Raw genomic sequence first — 5,829 nt, forward strand, 5'->3', positions numbered from 1 at the left:
ACATCAGAATTGCGTGATAAAAGCCAAAGAAGAAACACTGTGACAAGAGACTAATAAATAGGATGGGTTCCTCACGGAGAAGGGAAAACCCACCAATCGACAAGGAAGTGAGAGGTCACCCAGGACACTGTACTGGTGAGATCACTATCGGGTAAGGGGAATAAAAATCGCAACTTCAACTGAACCACTAAAAACACATTCTACCCTGATACAGAGGTAGGAGTACAAATAAGAAATCAGAAATCTAGGGGAACACATAGGGGCGAGTGTTCAACTATCTTCAATTAGCCCAGACTTCTTCACCAAGCCCTGCCTCCCTCTTCACCTTCCAGTTCCAGCCCATCAGCATGCCCCACAGAACTGAGTTCTCATGCTTATCTCTGACGCGGTCCCATTTCTCTGACTCCATGCCACTCCCCCCCTGGACCACTATGGTAATCTCCATAGGTCTTCCGGATTTATATTCCTCCAACCCATTCCCCATCCAGCTACCAAAGTCACCTTCATCACACACAAATTAATTTGCTTTACCACTCTGTTGACTTGCCATCCTGACTATCAATTGCCCATAGTATACATTCAAAAATCTAAAAACCCGTGTTATATGATCCCTCACTGTCTCTCCCATCCCAGTTTTGCTGGTGTCCCTTTGCTCACTCTACTGATCTAGCTATCTTGGCTTCATCAGTTTCTCAAATGTGAGAAGCTTGGGAAGAAAACAAAACCAGGCAATGAAAGAAATAGTCAAGAGAAACGATTGATAGATTTGATTACTTAAAACTTTAAAACCTCTCTACATAAAAACCATCTTTGAAAAAAATCATCATGAGTAAGCTGATGACAGATGACAAAGGGAGTGTGGGGGAAAGGATTTGCAACAAACAACTACACAAGGATTCCAATGCACCACTGTTCAACAAGGCTGTTCAAGTTGGTGAGATAAGAACACAGATTTCTGTCGGCACATCACAGATTTCTGTTGGCACGCGGTCTGGACTACACCCAGGCAATTCACCAAATAATGCTTAAAATAGATAAAAGTGTGAAAGATTTTCTTCCTTTAGTTAGTCAAAGTGATCAAAGTTTGAACTACAAGACAGCATTTCTCACCTATTGCTTTGGTAAATATATTTTCTCTGTTTAGAAATGTTTTCATTGAGCTACAATTTACATAAAGTATGCCAATGTTTGGCATAGAGCAGTCTTACTTCTCATATAGTTTTTATAGCCATGTAACCACACCCAGATCACAATATAGAACATTTCCTCCACCCCCCTCTCTGCCCCTGGAGCTTCCTTGTCCTTCCTCCTAGTTAATGCTCCCCCCCATAAGAAGCAACCCCTATTCTTCTATCTCCAAAGTTTAGTTTTGCCTCTACTTGAACTTGATTAAAAACAACATTTCATACAATGTATCTTTTCTGTACCTGCCTTGTTTTGCTCAACAAAATCCCATGGGGTTGCAATGATCACGAGTTGCCTTGTCTCCTGTTTAAACGTGCTGTGGGGTATCCTGTTGTAAGAAACACTGCAAAGCATCTTTTCATTCTCCTGTGGTTGGACACCAGGGTTGTCCCACTGGGTCTAGTCTGAATAGATATGCTCTGAATGGTCTTGTACGTGTCTTTGGGTGGGCATAGGTATTCATTTTTCTTACACAGAGACCTTGCAATGAATCACCTGGGTCTAGATAAGACGTATGGCTTCAGTAGATAATGCCAAACAGATTTCCAAAGTCATTATACCAAGGATTGGAGCACAAGATTTCTAAAATGAAATCTGGTGCTCTTTCACTATAGTCATCAAGAGTGAAGATGGAAGACACCTTCCTTCCTTAACTTTTCTTTCCTTCTTCTCTCTCTCTCTCTTTCATCTCTTTCTTTCCATCCCATAAACTCCCTGCTCAACCTGTCTGCATCCCCATCCGTTCCCTCCTCTTCCCACACCTTTTCAGGCCACTTACAGGTGGAAGACATTCCAGGCCTGAACAAGCCCATAAACTCGATTCTGAGCTCCCTGTATTAGCAACTGCCTAATTAGGGGCACGATTTGTGGTCCAGTGAAATCTCCACCGGCTCTAATGTGTCTGCTGGAGCCTCACTTCTGCGAGTAATTACCTTCAACTTCCAGTTAACAGAAGGGCAAGAACATCTGTCTCAAGAGTGATGAGAAAGACCCTGCCCAGGGTCCTCTGGACCTCAAATGTGAAGCAGGGAGCCAGCAGAAAACCTCATTAAGTAAGTCATCCTTTACTTACGCCCAGACAGCTCCTCAGCTTCTCCCATTACCTCGGAAGGAAGGAAGGAAGGAAGGAAAGAAGGAAGCTGACTTGCTTTCTGCTTCTGGAGTCAGGTCTCTGTCCAGTATTTATTATTTAAATGGGAGAACAGGAAGAAAATGTGGTGTGGAGCTTAGATTTTTAAACATAAGGACATTGAGGCATGTTGTGAAATTAGTTGGTTCCTAATAATTAAAGGACTAGTCTCCAAGGGATTCCCTTTTCCAATAGAGAAAAGATGCAAGTCTTTCCTTAGAAGAGCATTCCTCTCATTTACAATTCCAACACCTTGCATTTAACTCTCTTTCTAGCACCTACCATGTGCTCAGCAGCAATGGGCACAAATGGGGAGGAAAACAGAAGCGGTCCCTATTATAGTGGTTCTACAGTCCAGGGACAGATTAATCAAGTAAGCTCTTGGCTCTTTGCTTAGTAGCTGTTTCATGTCGGGAAAGAAAGCAGAGAGCATGAAGGAGGAATGAGACTTATTTCAAAGGTCTTGAAATGGGTGGGAGGGTCAGGAAAGCTTCCTTTAGGAAGTGACAGTGACAATCTCCAGGATGAGTGAAGGTTGGGGTGTTGGAGGGCAAGCCACCAAATAGCCTGGGATGAGGGTGCTTTTGTGGTGGAAAAGAAAGCACCAGAATTACAGCAAGGCACTAAAAATGACTAGCCTCTCTGGTTGCTCCCATTAAAATATCACAAGCATGTGACAGTTTATCTAGTTTCATTTACTAGGGCGGGAAAAAAGAGAAACATGGTCTAGCCGCTCTTAGTTTTTGAGCATGTGCTATGTCTCAGGCACTGGAAGTCTCTTCTGGTTGGTCTCATCCTTATACTCATCATTTGGAGTTGGCCTTTCTATTACCCCAAATGTACAGAAGTGGAAACAGACACAAAGCAGTAAAGTAAACTTTATGAGGTTGCCCTATCATTAATTGCAGAGTGTTAAAAAAAAATTGAACTGGGTAAATTTTAAAGAAATTATTGTCTTTATTCAATGGTTTATGAATTGGGCAGCAACCCATCCAGGAAATAAAGAGTTACAAAGAGCTGCACAAAAGGAAATATTTTTATAAGCAAAAGGGGGTGGAACAAGCTAATTACTAGCAAAGAATGGACTGTTTCAGGCAAGGTCACCTTCTCTAGGGGATTGCAGTTGCTGTCAGGCAGAGACCTCACTAGTACTGACCAAGTGATTCTAGATGGACTTGTTTAAGATCCCACTCCTGGGAGAGCTTGAAACTGTAATTCAGTTAGGTATTAAGTCTTGGTTTGGTGACACAGGCTTAGCACTAGTGATTCCATTTTGAGCCTGTTGTCTCTTTTTAACAACCAAGTACACTAAGAGTCCTGTGCTCTACAGAAGCAGTGATAGCCATCATCAGTGTAGGCTTTCTCTCTAGCAGCAAATCTTCTGTCAGCCCCAGCAATTCTTATGAGACTTAATGGAGCCAAGAGGCTTCTTTCTGAGGCCACAGCTGGTGGTCCCAACCTTGCCCAGCCAACGTCTGAGACAAGACTCTCGGGAAAGGACCAGGGAAGTCTACAAACAGCATGAGGAGGGGCAGCCTCTACACTCAGCCTGATGTCACCCAGTGACGATGGATCAGGGTAGCCAGCATGAATTTATTCCATAAATTTCGGGTTTAAAAAAATATTTTGGGGTGGCCATTTTGGAGGCGGGGACGCGCAGCGGGAGCTCTTGCCGGTATCTTCGTGGTCTTCTCGGAGCGGTATTTTGCCGACTCCCATTACTCAGCAAGCCAGTTTGACATCTCTGGCCCAAGGACCGGGAACCACATCAGCCATTACGTTTCCAGAGGAACAAGAAGATCCTCGAGTTGGTAGAAGTCAGGATGAAGCATCTGCTGGTGGACTCTGGGGTTTTATTAAAGGTGTGGCCGGAAATCCTGTGGTGAAATCTGTGCTTGATAAAACAAAACATTCAGTAGAAAGCATGATTACAACGCTGGACCCCGGCATGGCTCCGTATATCAAATCTGGAGGTGAACTGGATATTGTAGTGACCTCAAATAAAGAAGTAAAAGTTGCTGCCGTCTGAGATGCCTTCCAGGAGGTCTTTGGCTTAGCTGTGGTCATAGGGGAAGCTGGACAGTCCAATATTTCCCCACAGCCGGTAGGCTATGCAGCTGGATTAAAAGGTGCCCAGGAACGGATAGACAGCTTGGGTCAAGCTGGAGTGATCCATGAAAAACAGACTGCTGTGTCAGTAGAAAACTTCATTGCAGAATTGCTACCTGACAAGTGGTTTGACATTGGCTGTTTGATAGTGGAAGACCCCGTCCATGGCATTCACCTGGAAACGTTTACACAGGCCACACCTGTGCCTTTGGAATTTGTACAGCAGGCTCAAAGTCTCACTCCCCAGGACTACAGTCTGAGGTGGTCAGGCCTTCTGGTGACAGTGGGTGAAGTCCTGGAAAAGAGCTTAATGAACGTGACGCGGACTGACCAGAGCAAAAATCAATGAAATAGAAACCAAAAAAACAATAGAACAAATCAACGAAACTAGGAGCTGGTTCTTTGAAAGAATTAATAAGATCGATAAACCCCTGGCCAGACTCATCAAAAAGAAAAAAGAAAGGACCCAAATAAATAAAATCATGAATGAAAGAGGAGAGATCACAACCAACACCAAAGAAATACAAACAATTATAAGAACATACTATGAGCAACTCTATGCCAACAAATTTGACAATCTGGAAGAAATGGATGCATTCCTAGAGACATATAAACTACCACAACTGAACCAGGAAGAAATAGAAAGCCTGAACAGACCCATAACCAGTAAGGAGATTGAAACAGTCATCAAAAATCTCCAAACAAACAAAAACCCAGGGCCAGACGGCTTCCCAGGAGAATTCTACCAAACATTTAAAGAAGAATTAATTCCTATTCTCCTGAAACTGTTCCAAAAAATAGAAATGGAAAAAATAGAAATGGAAGGAAAACTTCCAAACTCATGTTATGAGGCCAGCATCTATAAAGAGCTTAGCAAACTCAACACCCAAAGAAAAAATAATCCAATCAAGAAATGGGCAGAGGACATGAATAGACATTTCTGCAAAGAAGACATCCAGATGGCTAACAGACACATGAAAAAATGCTCCACATCACTTGGCATCAGGGAAATACAAATCAAAACCACAATGAGATATCACCTCACACCAGTCAGAATGGCTAAAATTAACAAGTCAGGAAATGACAGATGCTGTCGAGGATGCGGTGAGAGGGGAACCCTCCTACACTGTTGGTGGGAATGCAAGCTGGTGCAACCACTCTGGAAAACAGTGTGGAGGTTCCTCAAAAAACTGAAAATAGAGCTACTCTATGACCCAGCAATTGCACTACTGGGTATATATCCTAAAGATACAAACGTGGTGCTCCGAAGGGGCACGTGCACCCGAATGTTTATAGCAGCAATGTCCACAATAACCAAACTATGTATAGTACCTAGATGTCCATCAACAGATGAATGGATAAAGAAGATGTGGTATATATACACAATGGAATACTATGCAGCCATC

At 43.1% G+C, this 5,829-nt stretch overlaps 1 pseudogene across 1 annotated transcript; it reads left to right on the forward strand.

The window, feature by feature from the left end:
* The first annotated feature begins 825 nt into the window (after positions 1 to 825).
* Positions 826 to 4,772, forward strand: LOC111157473 (annotated as a pseudogene). The gene is made up of 2 exons (XR_002641304.1): positions 826 to 934; positions 3,961 to 4,772. The product of XR_002641304.1 is annotated as a protein PRRC1 pseudogene (transcript).
* Positions 4,773 to 5,829: the final 1,057 nt, after the last annotated feature.

Source organism: Enhydra lutris, unplaced genomic scaffold (assembly GCF_002288905.1).
Source record: "Enhydra lutris kenyoni isolate GAN:26980312 unplaced genomic scaffold, ASM228890v2 scaffoldscaffold55, whole genome shotgun sequence".
Classification (NCBI taxonomy): domain Eukaryota; kingdom Metazoa; phylum Chordata; class Mammalia; order Carnivora; family Mustelidae; genus Enhydra; species Enhydra lutris.